Here is a 17313-nt window from a genome sequence, read left to right as displayed (position 1 = left end):
ATATTGTACGCGGAATGATGACGGTGGTAAGCGGTATACGTAATGATGCAAAATTTAGTCGCACAAGCTTCTAACCGCTTACTTATCACACCAGCATACAGCTCAATGACAACGCATCAATAAAGTGGCACCTTGTGGGCTGCAACGCGCGCAAGATGTGGCGCTCGCCCTCTTGTTTTTGTGAGCACTAGCACGCACGCATGCAGCGAACAACCACAAACGGAGTGATCAACGTACACGGCGCGTGCGTGTATTGTTCACGGAAAGACTGCCGCGTACGTGCTGTATGCTGTAGCAATACATTCAGCGACTGCACAACATAGCAGCACGATACAGGTGCAGTCGTTAACAGCACATTCTCGCCATTGGCCATACCATGCTGAATACGCCGGTTCTCGTCCGTTCCCCGGAGCTAAGCAGCATTGGGCTCGGTCAGTACTTGGGAGGGAGACCACCTGGGAACACCGAGTGCTGATGGCACCGTTCTTTTTGCTTTTTTATTGCGTGCTTCTGTGACGTCTTGTTTTTTTTTTCATTTGCACAACGTGTGGGTGGTTGCATTTACTGTAACTTACGTTCAACTGGAGCCTGCTGGTAGAGCCAACGCCGAAGTGTAACACCAACAATATTCAGGCCACTACACGATATTGTACGCGGAATGATGACGGTGGTAAGCGGTATACGTAATGATGCAAAATTTAGTCGCACAAGCTTCTAACCGCTTACTTATCACACCCGCATACAGCTCAATGACAACGCATCAATAAAGTGGCACCTTGTGGGCTGCAACGCGCGCAAAATTTGGCGCTCGCTCTCTTGTTTTTGTGAGCACTAGCCCGCACGCATGCAGCGAACAACCACAAACGGAGTGATCAACGTACACGACGGGTGCGTGTATTGTTCACGGAAAGACTACCGCGTACGTGCTGTATGCTGTAGCAATACATTCGGGGACTGCACAACATAGCAGCACGATACAGGTGCAGTCGTAAACAGCACATTCTCGCCATCGGCCATACCATGCTGAATACGCCGGTTCTCGTCCGATCCCCGAAGCTAAGCAGCATTGAGCTCCGTCAGTACTTGGGAGGGAGACCACCTGGGAACACCGAGTGCTGATGGCACCGTTCTTTTTGCTTTTTTATTGCGTGCTTCTGTGACGTCTTGTTTTTTTTTTCATTTGCACAACGTGTGGGTGGTTGCATTTACTGTAACTTACGTTCAACTGGCGCCTGCTGGTAGAGCCAACGCCGAAGTGTAACACCAACAATATTCAGACCACTACACGATATTGTACGCGGAATGATGACGGTGGTAAGCGGTATACGTAATGATGCAAAATTTAGTCGCACAAGCTTCTAACCGCTTACTTATCACACCCGCATACAGCTCATTGACAACGCATCAATAAAGTGGCACCTTGTGGGCTGCAGCGCGCGCAAAATGTGGCGCTCGCCCTCTTGTTTTTGTGAGCACTAGCACGCACGCATGCAGCGAACAACCACAAACGGAGTGATCAACGTACACGACGCGTGCGTGTATTGTTCACGGAAAGACTGCGGCGTACGTGCTGTATGCTGTAGCAATACATTCGGCGACTGCACAACATAGCAGCACAATACAGGGGCAGTCGTAAACAGCACATTCTCGCCATCGGCCATACCATGCTGAATACGCCGGTTCTCTTCCGATCCCCGAAGCTAAGCAGCATTGGGCTCGGTCAGTACTTGGGAGGGAGACCACCTGGGAACACCGAGTGCTGATGGCACCGTTCTTTTTGCTTTTTTATTGCGTGCTTCTGTGACGGCTTGTTTTTTTTTTCATTTGCACAACGTTTGGGTGGTTGCATTTACTGTAACTTACGTTCAACTGGCGCCTGCTGGTAGAGCCAACGCCGAAGTGTAACACCAACAATATTCAGACCACTACACGATATTGTACGCGGAATGATGACGGTGGTAAGCGGTATACGTAATGATGCAAAATTTAGTCGCACAAGCTTCTAACCGCTTACTTATCACACCCGCATACAGCTCATTGACAACGCATCAATAAAGTGGCACCTTGTGGGCTGCAGCGCGCGCAAAATGTGGCGCTCGCCCTCTTGTTTTTGTGTGCACTAGCACGCACGCATGCAGCGAACAACCACAAACGGAGTGATCAACGTACACGACGCGTGCGTGTATTGTTCACGGAAAGACTGCGGCGTATGTGCTGTATGCTGTAGCAATACATTCGGCGACTGCACAACATAGCAGCACGATACAGGTGCAGTCGTAAACAGCACATTCTCGCCATAGGCCATACCATGCTGAATACGCCGGTTCTCGTCCGATCCCCGAAGCTAAGCAGCATTGGGCTCGGTCAGTACTTGGGAGGGAGACCACCTGGGAACACCGAGTGCTGATGGCACCGTTCTTTTTGCATTTTATTGCGTGCTTCTGTGACGTCTTGTTTTTTTTTTTCATTTGCACAACGTGTGGGTGCTTGCATTTACTGTAACTTAGGTTCAACTGGAACGTTCTGGTAGAGCCAACGCCGAAGTGTAACACCAACAATATTCAGGCCACTACACGATATTGTACGCGGAATGATGACGGTGGTAAGCGGTATACGTAATGATGCAAAATTTAGTCGCACAAGCTTCTAACCGCTTAATAATCACACCCGCATACAGCTCAATGACAACGCATCAATAAAGTGGCACCTTGTGCGCTGCAACGCGCGCAAAATGTGGCGTTCGCCCTCTTGTTTTTGTGAGCACTAGCACGCACGCATGCAGCGAACAACCACAAACGGAGTGATCAAGGTACACGACGCGTGCGTGTATTGTTCACGGAAAGACTGCCGCGTACGTGCTGTATGCTGTAGCAATACATTCGGCCACTGCACAACATAGCAGCACGATACAGGTGCAGTCGTAAACAGCACATTCTCGCCATCGGCCATACCATGCTGAATACGCCGGTTCTCGTCCGATCCCCGAAGCTAAGCAGCATTGGGCTCGGTCAGTACTTGGGAGGGAGACCACCTGGGAACACCGAGTGCTGATGGCACCGTTCTTTTTGCATTTTATTGCGTGCTTCTGTGACGTCTTGTTTTTTTTTCATTTGCACAACGTGTGGGTGGTTGCATTTACTGTAACTTAGGTTCAACTGGAACGTTCTGGTAGAGCCAACGCCGAAGTGTAACACCAACAATATTCAGGCCACTACACGATATTGTACGCGGAATGATGACGGTGGTAAGCGGTATACGTAATGATGCAAAATTTAGTCGCACAAGCTTCTAACCGCTTAATAATCACACCCGCATACAGCTCAATGACAACGCATCAATAAAGTGGCACCTTGTGCGCTGCAACGCGCGCAAAATGTGGCGTTCGCCCTCTTGTTTTTGTGAGCACTAGCACGCACGCATGCAGCGAACAACCACAAACGGAGTGATCAAGGTACACGACGCGTGCGTGTATTGTTCACGGAAAGACTGCCGCGTACGTGCTGTATGCTGTAGCAATACATTCGGCCACTGCACAACATAGCAGCACGATACAGGTGCAGTCGTAAACAGCACATTCTCGCCATCGGCCATACCATGCTGAATACGCCGGTTCTCGTCCGATCCCCGAAGCTAAGCAGCATTGGGCTCGGTCAGTACTTGGGAGGGAGACCACCTGGGAACAACGAGTGCTGATGGCACCGTTCTTTTTGCTTTTTTATTGCGTGCTTCTGTGACGTCTTGTTTTTTTTTTTCATTTGCACAACGTGTGGGTGGTTGCATTTACTGTAACTTACGTTCAGCTGGAGCCTGCTGGTAGAGCCAACGCCGAAATGTAACACCAACAATATTCAGGCCACTACACGATATTGTACGCGGAATGATGACGGTGGTAAGCGGTATACGTAATGATGCAAAATTTAGTCGCACAAGCTTCTAACCGCTTACGTATCACACCCGCATACAGCTCAATGACAACGCATCAATAAAGTGGCACCTTGTGGGCAGCAACGCGCGCAAAATGTGGCGCTCGCCCTCTTGTTTTTGTGAGCACTAGCACGCACACATGCAGCGAACAACCACAAACGGAGTGATCAACGTACACGACGCGTGCGTGTATTGTTCTCGGAAAGACTGCCGCGTACGTGCTGTATGCTGTAGCAATACATTCGGCGACTGCACAACATAGCAGCACGATACAGGTGCAGTCGTAAACAGCACATTCTCGCCATAGGCCATACCATGCTGAATGCGCCGGTTCTCGTCAGATCCCCGAAGCTAAGCAGCATTGGGCTCGGTCAGTACTTGGGAGGGAGACCACCTGGGAACTCCGAGTGCTGATGGCACCGTTCTTTTTGCTTTTTTATTGCGTGCTTCTGTGACGTCTTGTTTTTTTTTTCATTTGCACAACGTGTGAGTGGTTGCATTTACTGTAACTTACGTTCAACTGGAGCCTGCTGGTAGAGCCAACGCCGAAGTGCAAAACCAACAATATTCAGGCCACTACACGATATTGTACGCGGAATGATGACGGTGGTAAGCGGTATACGTAATGATGCAAAATTTAGTCGCACAAACTTCTAACCGCTTACTTATCACACCCGCATAGAGCTCAATGACAACGCATCAATAAAGTGGCACCTTGTAGGCTGCAACGCGCGCAAAATGTGGCGCTCGCCCTCTTGTTTTTGTGAGCACTAGCACGCACGCATGCAGCGAACAACCACAAACGGAGTGATCAACGTACACGACGCGTGCGTGTATTGTTCACGGAAAGACTGCCGCGTACGTGCGGTATGCTGTAGCAATACATTCGGCGACTGCACAACATAGCAGCACGATACAGGTGCAGTCGTAAACAGCACATTCTCGCCATCGGCCATACCATGCTGAATACGCCGGTTCTCGTCCGATCCCCGAAGTTAAGCAGCATTGGGCTCGGTCAGTACTTGGGAGGGAGACCACCTGGGAACACCGAGTGCTGATGGCACCCTTCTTTTTGCTTTTTTATTGCGTGCTTCTGTGACGGCTTGTTTTTTTTTTTTCATTTGCACAACGTGTGGGTGGTTGCATTTACTGTAACTTACGTTCAACTGGAGCCTGCTGGTAGAGCCAACGCCGAAGTGTAACACCAACAATATTCAGGCCACTACACGATATTGTACGCGGAATGATGACGGTGGTAAGCGGTATACGTAATGATGCAAAATTTAGTCGCACAAGCTTCTAACCGCTTACTTATCACACCCGCATACAGCTCAATGACAACGCATCAATAAAGTGGCACCTTGTGGGCTGCAACGCGCGCAAAATGTGGCGCTCGCCCTCTTGTTTTTGTGAGCACTAGCACGCACGCATGCAGCGAACAACCACAAACGGAGTGATCAACGTACACGACGCGTGCGTGTATTGTTCACGGAAAGACTGCCGCGTACGTGCTGTATGCTGTAGCAATACATTCGGCGACTGCACAACATAGCAGCACGATACAGGTGCAGTCGTAAACAGCACATTCTCGCCATCGGCCATACCATGCTGAATACGCCGGTTCTCGTCCGATCCTCGAAGCTAAGCAGCATTGGGCTCGGTCAGTACTTGGGAGGGAGACCACCTGGGAACACCGAGTGCTGATGGCACCGTTCTTTTTGCTTTTTTATTACGTGCTTCTGTGACGTCTTTTTTTTTCATTTGCACAACGTGTGGGTGGTTGCATTTACTGTAACTTACGTTCAACTGGAGCCTGCTGGTAGAGCCAACGCCGAAGTGTAACACCAACAATATTCAGGCCACTACACGATATTGTACGCGAAATGATGACGCTGGTAAGCGGAATACGTAATGATGCAAAATTTAGTCGCACAAGCTTCTAACCGCTTACTTATCACACCCGCATACAGCTCAATGGCAACGCATCAATAAAGTGGCACCTTGTGGGCTGCAACGCGCGCAAAATGTGGCGCTCGCCCTCTTGTTTTTGTGAGCACTAGCACGCACGCATGCAGCGAACAACCACAAACGGAGTGATCAACGTACACGACGCGTGCGTGTATTGTTCACGGAAAGACTGCCGCGTACGTGCTGTATGCTGTAGCAATACATTCGGCGACTGCACAACATAGAAGCACGATACAGGTGCAGTCGTAAGCAGCACATTCTCGCCATCGGCCATACCATGCTGAATATGCCGGTTCTCGTCCGCTCCCCGATGCTAAGCAGCATTGGGCTCGGTCAGTACTTGGGAGGGAGACCACCTGGGAACACCGAGTGCTGATGGCACCGTTCTTTTTGCTTTTTTATTGCGTGCTTCTGTGACGTCTTGTTTTTTTTTTCATTTGCACAACGTGTGGGTGGTTGCATTTACTGTAACTTGCGTTCAACTGGAGCCTGCTGGTAGAGCCAACGCCGACGTGTAACACCAACAATATTCAGGCCACTACACGATATTGTACGCGGAATGATGACGGTGGTAAGCGGTATACGTAATGATGCAAAATTTAGTCGCACAAGCTTCTAACCGCTTACTTATCACACCCGCATACAGCTCAATGACAACGCATCAATAAAGTGGCACCTTGTGGGCTGCAACGCGCGCATAATGTGGCGCTCGCCCTCTTGTTTTTGTGAGCACTAGCACGCACGCATGCAGCGAACAACCACAAACGGAGTGATCAACGTACACGGCGCGTGCGTGTATTGTTCACGGAAAGACTGCCGCGTACGTGCTGTATGCTGTAGCAATATATTCGGCGACTGCACAACATAGCAGCACGATACAGGTGCAGTCGTAAACAGCACATTCTCGCCATCGGCCATACCATGCTGAATACGCCGGTTCTCGTCCGATCCCCGAAGCTAAGCAGCATTGGGCTCGGTCAGTACTTGGGAGGGAGACCACCTGGGAACACCGAGTGCTGATGGCACCGTTCTTTTTGCATTTTATTGCGTGCTTCTGTGACGTCTTGTTTTTTTTTCATTTGCACAACGTGTGGGTGGTTGCATTTACTGTAACTTACGTTCAACTGGAGCGTTCTGGTAGAGCCAACGCCGAAGTGTAACACCAACAATATTCAGGCCACTACACGATATTGTACGCGGAATGATGACGGTGGTAAGCGGTATACGTAATGATGCAAAATTTAGTCGCACAAGCTTCTAACCGCTTAATAATCACACCCGCATACAGCACAATGACAACGCATCAATAAAGTGGCACCTTGTGCGCTGCAACGCGCGCAAAAAGTGGCGTTCGCCCTCTTGTTTTTGTGAGCACTAGCACGCACGCATGCAGCGAACAACCACAAACGGAGTGATCAAGGTACACGACGCGTGCGTGTATTGTTCACGGAAAGACTGCCGCGTACGTGCTGTATGCTGTAGCAATACATTCGGCGACTGCACAACATAGCAGCACGATACAGGTGCAGTCGTAAACAGCACATTCTCGCCATCGGCCATACCATGCTGAATACGCCGGTTCTCGTCCGATCCCCGAAGCTAAGCAGCATTGGGCTCGGTCAGTACTTGGGAGGGAGACCACCTGGGAACACCGAGTGGTGATGGCACCGTTCTTTTTGCTTTTTTATTGCGTGCTTCTGTGACGTCTTGTTTTTTTTTTCATTTGCACAACGTGTGGGTGGTTGCATTTACTGTAACTTACGTTCAGCTGGAGCCTGCTGGTAGAGCCAACGCCGAAATGTAACACCAACAGTATTCAGGCCACTACACGATATTGTACGCGGAATGATGACGGTGGTAAGCGGTAACGTAATTATGCAAAATTTAGTCGCACAAGCTTCTAACCGCTTACGTATCACACCCGCATACAGCTCAATGACAACGCATCAATAAAGTGGCACCTTGTGGGCTGCAACGCGCGCAAAATGTGGCGCTCGCCCTCTTGTTTTTGTGAGCACTAGCACGCACGCATGCAGCGAACAACCACAAACGGAGTGATCAACGTACACGACGCGTGCGTGTATTGTTCACGGAAAGACTGCCGCGTACGTGCTGTATGCTGTAGCAATACATTCGGCGACTGCACAACATAGCAGCACGATACAGGTGCAGTCGTAAACAGCACATTCTCGCCATCGGCCATACCATGCTGAATACGCCGGTTCTCGTCCGATCCTCGAAGCTAAGCAGCATTGGGCTCGGTCAGTACTTGGGAGGGAGACCACCTGGGAACACCGAGTGCTGATGGCACCGTTCTTTTTGCTTTTTTATTACGTGCTTCTGTGACGTCTTTTTTTTTTCATTTGCACAACGTGTGGGTGGTTGCATTTACTGTAACTTACGTTCAACTGGAGCCTGCTGGTAGAGCCAACGCCGAAGTGTAACACCAACAATATTCAGGCCACTACACGATATTGTACGCGAAATGATGACGCTGGTAAGCGGAATACGTAATGATGCAAAATTTAGTCGCACAAGCTTCTAACCGCTTACTTATCACACCCGCATACAGCTCAATGGCAACGCATCAATAAAGTGGCACCTTGTGGGCTGCAACGCGCGCAAAATGTGGCGCTCGCCCTCTTGTTTTTGTGAGCACTAGCACGCACGCATGCAGCGAACAACCACAAACGGAGTGATCAACGTACACGACGCGTGCGTGTATTGTTCACGGAAAGACTGCCGCGTACGTGCTGTATGCTGTAGCAATACATTCGGCGACTGCACAACATAGAAGCACGATACAGGTGCAGTCGTAAGCAGCACATTCTCGCCATCGGCCATACCATGCTGAATATGCCGGTTCTCGTCCGCTCCCCGATGCTAAGCAGCATTGGGCTCGGTCAGTACTTGGGAGGGAGACCACCTGGGAACACCGAGTGCTGATGGCACCGTTCTTTTTGCTTTTTTATTGCGTGCTTCTGTGACGTCTTGTTTTTTTTTTCATTTGCACAACGTGTGGGTGGTTGCATTTACTGTAACTTGCGTTCAACTGGAGCCTGCTGGTAGAGCCAACGCCGACGTGTAACACCAACAATATTCAGGCCACTACACGATATTGTACGCGGAATGATGACGGTGGTAAGCGGTATACGTAATGATGCAAAATTTAGTCGCACAAGCTTCTAACCGCTTACTTATCACACCCGCATACAGCTCAATGACAACGCATCAATAAAGTGGCACCTTGTGGGCTGCAACGCGCGCATAATGTGGCGCTCGCCCTCTTGTTTTTGTGAGCACTAGCACGCACGCATGCAGCGAACAACCACAAACGGAGTGATCAACGTACACGGCGCGTGCGTGTATTGTTCACGGAAAGACTGCCGCGTACGTGCTGTATGCTGTAGCAATATATTCGGCGACTGCACAACATAGCAGCACGATACAGGTGCAGTCGTAAACAGCACATTCTCGCCATCGGCCATACCATGCTGAATACGCCGGTTCTCGTCCGATCCCCGAAGCTAAGCAGCATTGGGCTCGGTCAGTACTTGGGAGGGAGACCACCTGGGAACACCGAGTGCTGATGGCACCGTTCTTTTTGCATTTTATTGCGTGCTTCTGTGACGTCTTGTTTTTTTTTTCATTTGCACAACGTGTGGGTGGTTGCATTTACTGTAACTTACGTTCAACTGGAGCGTTCTGGTAGAGCCAACGCCGAAGTGTAACACCAACAATATTCAGGCCACTACACGATATTGTACGCGGAATGATGACGGTGGTAAGCGGTATACGTAATGATGCAAAATTTAGTCGCACAAGCTTCTAACCGCTTAATAATCACACCCGCATACAGCACAATGACAACGCATCAATAAAGTGGCACCTTGTGCGCTGCAACGCGCGCAAAAAGTGGCGTTCGCCCTCTTGTTTTTGTGAGCACTAGCACGCACGCATGCAGCGAACAACCACAAACGGAGTGATCAAGGTACACGACGCGTGCGTGTATTGTTCACGGAAAGACTGCCGCGTACGTGCTGTATGCTGTAGCAATACATTCGGCGACTGCACAACATAGCAGCACGATACAGGTGCAGTCGTAAACAGCACATTCTCGCCATCGGCCATACCATGCTGAATACGCCGGTTCTCGTCCGATCCCCGAAGCTAAGCAGCATTGGGCTCGGTCAGTACTTGGGAGGGAGACCACCTGGGAACACCGAGTGGTGATGGCACCGTTCTTTTTGCTTTTTTATTGCGTGCTTCTGTGACGTCTTGTTTTTTTTTTCATTTGCACAACGTGTGGGTGGTTGCATTTACTGTAACTTACGTTCAGCTGGAGCCTGCTGGTAGAGCCAACGCCGAAATGTAACACCAACAGTATTCAGGCCACTACACGATATTGTACGCGGAATGATGACGGTGGTAAGCGGTAACGTAATTATGCAAAATTTAGTCGCACAAGCTTCTAACCGCTTACGTATCACACCCGCATACAGCTCAATGACAACGCATCAATAAAGTGGCACCTTGTGGGCTGCAACGCGCGCAAAATGTGGCGCTCGCCCTCTTGTTTTTGTGAGCACTAGCACGCACGCATGCAGCGAACAACCACAAACGGAGTGATCAACGTACACGACGCGTGCGTGTATTGTTCACGGAAAGACTGCCGCGTACGTGCTGTATGCTGTAGCAATACATTCGGCGACTGCACAACATAGCAGCACGATACAGGTGCAGTCGTAAACAGCACATTCTCGCCATCGGCCATACCATGCTGAATACGCCGGTTCTCGTCCGATCCTCGAAGCTAAGCAGCATTGGGCTCGGTCAGTACTTGGGAGGGAGACCACCTGGGAACACCGAGTGCTGATGGCACCGTTCTTTTTGCTTTTTTATTACGTGCTTCTGTGACGTCTTTTTTTTTTCATTTGCACAACGTGTGGGTGGTTGCATTTACTGTAACTTACGTTCAACTGGAGCCTGCTGGTAGAGCCAACGCCGAAGTGTAACACCAACAATATTCAGGCCACTACACGATATTGTACGCGAAATGATGACGCTGGTAAGCGGAATACGTAATGATGCAAAATTTAGTCGCACAAGCTTCTAACCGCTTACTTATCACACCCGCATACAGCTCAATGGCAACGCATCAATAAAGTGGCACCTTGTGGGCTGCAACGCGCGCAAAATGTGGCGCTCGCCCTCTTGTTTTTGTGAGCACTAGCACGCACGCATGCAGCGAACAACCACAAACGGAGTGATCAACGTACACGACGCGTGCGTGTATTGTTCACGGAAAGACTGCCGCGTACGTGCTGTATGCTGTAGCAATACATTCGGCGACTGCACAACATAGAAGCACGATACAGGTGCAGTCGTAAGCAGCACATTCTCGCCATCGGCCATACCATGCTGAATATGCCGGTTCTCGTCCGCTCCCCGATGCTAAGCAGCATTGGGCTCGGTCAGTACTTGGGAGGGAGACCACCTGGGAACACCGAGTGCTGATGGCACCGTTCTTTTTGCTTTTTTATTGCGTGCTTCTGTGACGTCTTGTTTTTTTTTTCATTTGCACAACGTGTGGGTGGTTGCATTTACTGTAACTTGCGTTCAACTGGAGCCTGCTGGTAGAGCCAACGCCGACGTGTAACACCAACAATATTCAGGCCACTACACGATATTGTACGCGGAATGATGACGGTGGTAAGCGGTATACGTAATGATGCAAAATTTAGTCGCACAAGCTTCTAACCGCTTACTTATCACACCCGCATACAGCTCAATGACAACGCATCAATAAAGTGGCACCTTGTGGGCTGCAACGCGCGCATAATGTGGCGCTCGCCCTCTTGTTTTTGTGAGCACTAGCACGCACGCATGCAGCGAACAACCACAAACGGAGTGATCAACGTACACGGCGCGTGCGTGTATTGTTCACGGAAAGACTGCCGCGTACGTGCTGTATGCTGTAGCAATATATTCGGCGACTGCACAACATAGCAGCACGATACAGGTGCAGTCGTAAACAGCACATTCTCGCCATCGGCCATACCATGCTGAATACGCCGGTTCTCGTCCGATCCCCGAAGCTAAGCAGCATTGGGCTCGGTCAGTACTTGGGAGGGAGACCACCTGGGAACACCGAGTGCTGATGGCACCGTTCTTTTTGCATTTTATTGCGTGCTTCTGTGACGTCTTGTTTTTTTTTCATTTGCACAACGTGTGGGTGGTTGCATTTACAGTAACTTACGTTCAACTGGAGCGTTCTGGTAGAGCCAACGCCGAAGTGTAACACCAACAATATTCAGGCCACTACACGATATTGTACGCGGAATGATGACGGTGGTAAGCGGTATACGTAATGATGCAAAATTTAGTCGCACAAGCTTCTAACCGCTTAATAATCACACCCGCATACAGCACAATGACAACGCATCAATAAAGTGGCACCTTGTGCGCTGCAACGCGCGCAAAAAGTGGCGTTCGCCCTCTTGTTCTTGTGAGCACTAGCACGCACGCATGCAGCGAACAACCACAAACGGAGTGATCAAGGTACACGACGCGTGCGTGTATTGTTCACGGAAAGACTGCCGCGTACGTGCTGTATGCTGTAGCAATACATTCGGCGACTGCACAACATAGCAGCACGATACAGGTGCAGTCGTAAACAGCACATTCTCGCCATCGGCCATACCATGCTGAATACGCCGGTTCTCGTCCGATCCCCGAAGCTAAGCAGCATTGGGCTCGGTCAGTACTTGGGAGGGAGACCACCTGGGAACACCGAGTGGTGATGGCACCGTTCTTTTTGCTTTTTTATTGCGTGCTTCTGTGACGTCTTGTTTTTTTTTTCATTTGCACAACGTGTGGGTGGTTGCATTTACTGTAACTTACGTTCAGCTGGAGCCTGCTGGTAGAGCCAACGCCGAAATGTAACACCAACAGTATTCAGGCCACTACACGATATTGTACGCGGAATGATGACGGTGGTAAGCGGTAACGTAATTATGCAAAATTTAGTCGCACAAGCTTCTAACCGCTTACGTATCACACCCGCATACAGCTCAATGACAACGCATCAATAAAGTGGCACCTTGTGGGCAGCAACGCGCGCAAAATGTGGCGCTCGCCCTCTTGTTTTTGTGAGCACTAGCACGCACGCATGCAGCGAACAACCACAAACGGAGTGATCAACGTACACGACGCGTGCGTGTATTGTTCTCGGAAAGACTGCCGCGTACGTGCTGTATGCTGTAGCAATACATTCGGCGACTGCACAACATAGCAGCACGATACAGGTGCAGTCGTAAACAGCACATTCTCGCCATAGGCCATACCATGCTGAATGCGCCGGTTCTCGTCAGATCCCCGAAGCTAAGCAGCATTGGGCTCGGTCAGTACTTGGGAGGGAGACCACCTGGGAACACTGAGTGCTGATGGCACCGTTCTTTTTGCTTTTTTATTGCGTGCTTCTGTGACGTCTTGTTTTTTTTTTCATTTGCACAACGTGTGAGTGGTTGCATTTACTGTAACTTACGTTCAACTGGAGCCTGCTGGTAGAGCCAACGCCGAAGTGCAACACCAACAATATTCAGGCCACTACACGATATTGTACGCGGAATGATGACGGTGGCAAGCGGTATACGTAATGATGCAAAATTTAGTCGCACAAGCTTCTAACCGCTTACTTATCACACCCGCATAGAGCTCAATGACAACGCATCAATAAAGTGGCACCTTGTAGGCTGCAACGCGCGCAAAATGTGGCGCTCGCCCTCTTGTTTTTGTGAGCACAAGCACGCATGCAGCGAACAACCACAAACGGAGTGATCAACGTACACGACGCGTGCGTGTATTGTTCACAGAAAGACTGCCGCGTACGTGCGGTATGCTGTAGCAATACATTCGGCGACTGCACAACATAGCAGCACGATACAGGTGCAGTCGTAAACAGCACATTCTCACCATCGGCCATACCATGCTGAATACGCCGGTTCTCGTCCGATCCCCGAAGTTAAGCAGCATTGGGCTCGGTCAGTACTTGGGAGGGAGACCACCTGGGAACGCCGAGTGCTGATGGCACCGTTCTTTTTGCTTTTTTATTGCGTGCTTCTGTGACGGCTTGTTTTTTTTTTTCATTTGCACAACGTGTTGGTGGTTGCATTTACTGTAACTTACGTTCAACTGGAGCCTGCTGGTAGAGCCAACGCCGAAGTGTAACACCAACAATATTCAGGCCACTACACGATATTGTACGCGGAATGATGACGGTGGTAAGCGGTATACGTAATGATGCAAAATTTAGTCGCACAAGCTTCTAACCGCTTACTTATCACACCCGCATACAGCTCAATGACAACGCATCAATAAAGTGGCACCTTGTGGGCTGCAACACGCGCAAAATGTGGCGCTCGCCTTCTTGTTTTTGTGATCACTAGCACGCACGCATGCAGCGAACAACCACAAACGGAGTGATCAACGTACACGACGCGTGCGTGTATTGTTCACGGAAAGACTGCCGCGTACGTGCTGTATGCTGTAGCAATACATTCGGCGACTGCACAACATAGCAGCACGATACAGGTGCAGTCGTAAACAGCACATTCTCGCCATCGGCCATACCATGCTGAATACGCCGGTTCTCGTCCGATCCTCGAAGCTAAGCAGCATTGGGCTCGGTCAGTACTTGGGAGGGAGACCACCTGGGAACACCGAGTGCTGATGGCACCGTTCTTTTTGCTTTTTTATTACGTGCTTCTGTGACGTCTTGTTTTTTTTTTCATTTGCACAACGTGTGGGTGGTTGCATTTACTGTAACTTACGTTCAACTGGAGCCTGCTGGTAGAGCCAACGCCGAAGTGTAACACCAACAATATTCAGGCCACTACACGATATTGTACGCGAAATGATGACGCTGGTAAGCGGTATACGTAATGATGCAAAATTTAGTCGCACAAGCTTCTAACCGCTTACTTATCACACCCGCATACAGCTCAATGGCAACGCATCAATAAAGTGGCACCTTGTGGGCTGCAACGCGCGCAAAATGTGGCGCTCGCCCTCTTGTTTTTGTGAGCACTAGCACGCACGCATGCAGCGAACAACCACAAACGGAGTGATCAACGTACACGACGCGTGCGTGTATTGTTCACGGAAAGACTGCCGCGTACGTGCTGTATGCTGTAGCAATACATTCGGCGACTGCACAACATAGCAGCACGATACAGGTGCAGTCGTAAACAGCACATTCTCGCCATCGGCCATACCATGCTGAATACGCCGGTTCTCGTCCGATCCTCGAAGCTAAGCAGCATTGGGCTCGGTCAGTACTTGGGAGGGAGACCACCTGGGAACACCGAGTGCTGATGGCACCGTTCTTTTTACTTTTTTATTGCGTGCTTCTGTGACGTCTTGTTTTTTTTTTCATTTGCACAACGTGTGGGTGGTTGCATTTACTGTAACTTACGTTCAACTGGAGCTTGCTGGTAGAGCCAACGCCGAAGTGTAACACCAACAATATTCAGGCCACTACACGATATTATACGCGGAATGATGACGGTAGTAAGCGGTATACGTAATGATGGAAAATTTAGTCGCACAAGCTTCTAACCGCTTACTTATCACACCAGCATACAGCTCAATGACAACGCATCAATAAAGTGGCACCTTGTGGGCTGCAACGCGCGCAAAATGTGGCGCTCGCCCTCTTGTTTTTGTGAGCACTAGCACGCAGGCATGCAGCGAATAACCACAAACGGAGTGATCAACGTACACGGCGCGTGCGTGTATTGTTCACGGAAAGACTGCCGCGTACGTGCTGTATGCTGTAGCAATATATTCGGCGACTGCACAACATAGCAGCACGATACAGGTGCAGTCGTAAACAGCACATTCTCGCCATCGGCCATACCATGCTGAATACGCCGGTTCTCGTCCGATCCCCGAAGCTAAGCAGCATTGGGCTCGGTCAGTACTTGGGAGGGAGACCACCTGGGAACACCGAGTGCTGATGGCACCGTTCTTTTTGCTTTTTTATTGCGTGCTTCTGTGACGGCTTGTTTTTTTTTTTTCATTTGCACAACGTGTGGGTGGTTGCATTTACTGTAACTTACGTTCAACTGGAGCCTGCTGGTAGAGCCAACGCCGAAGTGTAACACCAACAATATTCAGGCCACTACACGATATTGTACGCGGAATGATGACGGTGGTAAGCGGTATACGTAATGATGCAAAATTTAGTCGCACAAGCTTCTAACCGCTTACTTATCACACCCGCATACAGCTCAATGACAACGCATCAATAAAGTGGCACCTTGTGGGCTGCAACGCGCGCAAAATGTGGCGCTCGCCCTCTTGTTTTTGTGAGCACTAGCACGCACGCATGCAGCGAACAACCACAAACGGAGTGATCAACGTACACGACGCGTGCGTGTATTGTTCACGGAAAGACTACCGCGTACGTGCTGTATGCTGTAGCAATACATTCGGCGACTGCACAACATAGCAGCACGATACAGGTGCAGTCGTAAACAGCACATTCTCGCCATCGGCCATACCATGCTGAATACGCCGGTTCTCGTCCGATCCTCGAAGCTAAGCAGCATTGGGCTCGGTCAGTACTTGGGAGGGAGACCACCTGGGAACACCGAGTGCTGATGGCACCGTTCTTTTTGCTTTTTTATTACGTGCTTCTGTGACGTCTTGTTTTTTTTTTCATTTGCACAACGTGTGGGTGGTTGCATTTACTGTAACTTACGTTCAACTGGAGCCTGCTGGTAGAGCCAACGCCGAAGTGTAACACCAACAATATTCAGGCCACTACACGATATTGTACGCGAAATGATGACGCTGGTAAGCGGTATACGTAATGATGCAAAATTTAGTCGCACAAGCTTCTAACCGCTTACTTATCACACCCGCATACAGCTCAATGGCAACGCATCAATAAAGTGGCACCTTGTGGGCTGCAACGCGCGCAAAATGTGGCGCTCGCCCTCTTCTTTTGTAGCACTAGCACGCACGCATACAGCGAACAACCACAAACGGAGTGATCAACGTACACGACGCGTGCGTGTATTGTTCACGGAAAGACTGCCGCGTACGTGCTGTATGCTGTAGCAATACATTCGGCGACTGCACAACATAGCAGCACGATACAGGTGCAGTCGTAAGCAGCACATTCTCGCCATCGGCCATACCATGCTGAATATGCCGGTTCTCGTCCGCTCCCCGATGCTAAGCAGCATTGGGCTCGGTCAGTACTTGGGAGGGAGACCACGTGGGAACACCGAGTGCTGATGGCACCGTTCTTTTTGCTTTTTTATTGCGTGCTTCTGTGACGTCTTGTTTTTTTTTCATTTGCACAACGTGTGGGTGGTTGCATTTACTGTAACTTACGTTCAACTGGAGCCT

General features: G+C 50.0%; 15 non-coding genes and 12 pseudogenes across 15 annotated transcripts; all 27 read left to right on the top strand.

Annotated features, from left to right (window-relative positions):
• Positions 1 to 361: 361 nt before the first annotated feature.
• On the top strand, positions 362 to 480 carry LOC142561962 (5S ribosomal RNA; annotated as a pseudogene).
• Positions 481 to 1005: 525 nt separating this feature from the next.
• On the top strand, positions 1006 to 1124 carry LOC142562302 (5S ribosomal RNA; annotated as a pseudogene).
• A 525-nt stretch (positions 1125 to 1649) lies between these two features.
• LOC142562911 (5S ribosomal RNA) lies at positions 1650 to 1768 on the top strand. The gene has a single exon (XR_012824222.1). It is a non-coding gene; the product is annotated as a 5S ribosomal RNA (ribosomal RNA).
• Positions 1769 to 2293: 525 nt separating this feature from the next.
• Positions 2294 to 2412, top strand: LOC142561571 (5S ribosomal RNA; annotated as a pseudogene).
• A 525-nt stretch (positions 2413 to 2937) lies between these two features.
• On the top strand, positions 2938 to 3056 carry LOC142562657 (5S ribosomal RNA). The gene has a single exon (XR_012823976.1). It is a non-coding gene; the product is annotated as a 5S ribosomal RNA (ribosomal RNA).
• Positions 3057 to 3579: 523 nt separating this feature from the next.
• Positions 3580 to 3698, top strand: LOC142561082 (5S ribosomal RNA). The gene has a single exon (XR_012823611.1). It is a non-coding gene; the product is annotated as a 5S ribosomal RNA (ribosomal RNA).
• A 526-nt stretch (positions 3699 to 4224) lies between these two features.
• Positions 4225 to 4343, top strand: LOC142561582 (5S ribosomal RNA; annotated as a pseudogene).
• A 525-nt stretch (positions 4344 to 4868) lies between these two features.
• Positions 4869 to 4987, top strand: LOC142561498 (5S ribosomal RNA). The gene has a single exon (XR_012823803.1). It is a non-coding gene; the product is annotated as a 5S ribosomal RNA (ribosomal RNA).
• A 527-nt stretch (positions 4988 to 5514) lies between these two features.
• On the top strand, positions 5515 to 5633 carry LOC142561229 (5S ribosomal RNA). The gene has a single exon (XR_012823753.1). It is a non-coding gene; the product is annotated as a 5S ribosomal RNA (ribosomal RNA).
• Positions 5634 to 6154: 521 nt separating this feature from the next.
• Positions 6155 to 6273, top strand: LOC142562120 (5S ribosomal RNA; annotated as a pseudogene).
• Positions 6274 to 6798: 525 nt separating this feature from the next.
• Positions 6799 to 6917, top strand: LOC142562656 (5S ribosomal RNA). Its single transcript, XR_012823975.1, has one exon. It is a non-coding gene; the product is annotated as a 5S ribosomal RNA (ribosomal RNA).
• Positions 6918 to 7440: 523 nt separating this feature from the next.
• Positions 7441 to 7559, top strand: LOC142561502 (5S ribosomal RNA; annotated as a pseudogene).
• Positions 7560 to 8083: 524 nt separating this feature from the next.
• On the top strand, positions 8084 to 8202 carry LOC142561228 (5S ribosomal RNA). The gene has a single exon (XR_012823752.1). It is a non-coding gene; the product is annotated as a 5S ribosomal RNA (ribosomal RNA).
• Positions 8203 to 8724: 522 nt separating this feature from the next.
• Positions 8725 to 8843, top strand: LOC142562118 (5S ribosomal RNA; annotated as a pseudogene).
• Positions 8844 to 9368: 525 nt separating this feature from the next.
• Positions 9369 to 9487, top strand: LOC142562654 (5S ribosomal RNA). Its single transcript, XR_012823973.1, has one exon. It is a non-coding gene; the product is annotated as a 5S ribosomal RNA (ribosomal RNA).
• Positions 9488 to 10011: 524 nt separating this feature from the next.
• On the top strand, positions 10012 to 10130 carry LOC142561501 (5S ribosomal RNA; annotated as a pseudogene).
• A 524-nt stretch (positions 10131 to 10654) lies between these two features.
• On the top strand, positions 10655 to 10773 carry LOC142561227 (5S ribosomal RNA). Its single transcript, XR_012823751.1, has one exon. It is a non-coding gene; the product is annotated as a 5S ribosomal RNA (ribosomal RNA).
• A 522-nt stretch (positions 10774 to 11295) lies between these two features.
• LOC142562117 (5S ribosomal RNA) lies at positions 11296 to 11414 on the top strand (annotated as a pseudogene).
• Positions 11415 to 11939: 525 nt separating this feature from the next.
• LOC142562653 (5S ribosomal RNA) lies at positions 11940 to 12058 on the top strand. Its single transcript, XR_012823972.1, has one exon. It is a non-coding gene; the product is annotated as a 5S ribosomal RNA (ribosomal RNA).
• A 523-nt stretch (positions 12059 to 12581) lies between these two features.
• LOC142561500 (5S ribosomal RNA) lies at positions 12582 to 12700 on the top strand (annotated as a pseudogene).
• Positions 12701 to 13224: 524 nt separating this feature from the next.
• On the top strand, positions 13225 to 13343 carry LOC142561972 (5S ribosomal RNA; annotated as a pseudogene).
• Positions 13344 to 13864: 521 nt separating this feature from the next.
• On the top strand, positions 13865 to 13983 carry LOC142561170 (5S ribosomal RNA). Its single transcript, XR_012823697.1, has one exon. It is a non-coding gene; the product is annotated as a 5S ribosomal RNA (ribosomal RNA).
• A 526-nt stretch (positions 13984 to 14509) lies between these two features.
• On the top strand, positions 14510 to 14628 carry LOC142561226 (5S ribosomal RNA). The gene has a single exon (XR_012823750.1). It is a non-coding gene; the product is annotated as a 5S ribosomal RNA (ribosomal RNA).
• Positions 14629 to 15153: 525 nt separating this feature from the next.
• LOC142561225 (5S ribosomal RNA) lies at positions 15154 to 15272 on the top strand. Its single transcript, XR_012823749.1, has one exon. It is a non-coding gene; the product is annotated as a 5S ribosomal RNA (ribosomal RNA).
• A 525-nt stretch (positions 15273 to 15797) lies between these two features.
• LOC142562652 (5S ribosomal RNA) lies at positions 15798 to 15916 on the top strand. Its single transcript, XR_012823971.1, has one exon. It is a non-coding gene; the product is annotated as a 5S ribosomal RNA (ribosomal RNA).
• A 527-nt stretch (positions 15917 to 16443) lies between these two features.
• Positions 16444 to 16562, top strand: LOC142561224 (5S ribosomal RNA). The gene has a single exon (XR_012823748.1). It is a non-coding gene; the product is annotated as a 5S ribosomal RNA (ribosomal RNA).
• A 523-nt stretch (positions 16563 to 17085) lies between these two features.
• On the top strand, positions 17086 to 17204 carry LOC142562170 (5S ribosomal RNA; annotated as a pseudogene).
• The last annotated feature ends 109 nt before the right edge of the window (positions 17205 to 17313 follow it).

The sequence above is a fragment of the Dermacentor variabilis genome, chromosome 10 (assembly GCF_050947875.1).
Source record: "Dermacentor variabilis isolate Ectoservices chromosome 10, ASM5094787v1, whole genome shotgun sequence".
In the NCBI taxonomy this organism is placed as follows: Eukaryota; Metazoa; Arthropoda; class Arachnida; order Ixodida; family Ixodidae; genus Dermacentor; species Dermacentor variabilis.
Note: the sequence above shows the minus strand (reverse complement) of the source record. Positions and strands in the feature narration are given on the sequence as shown.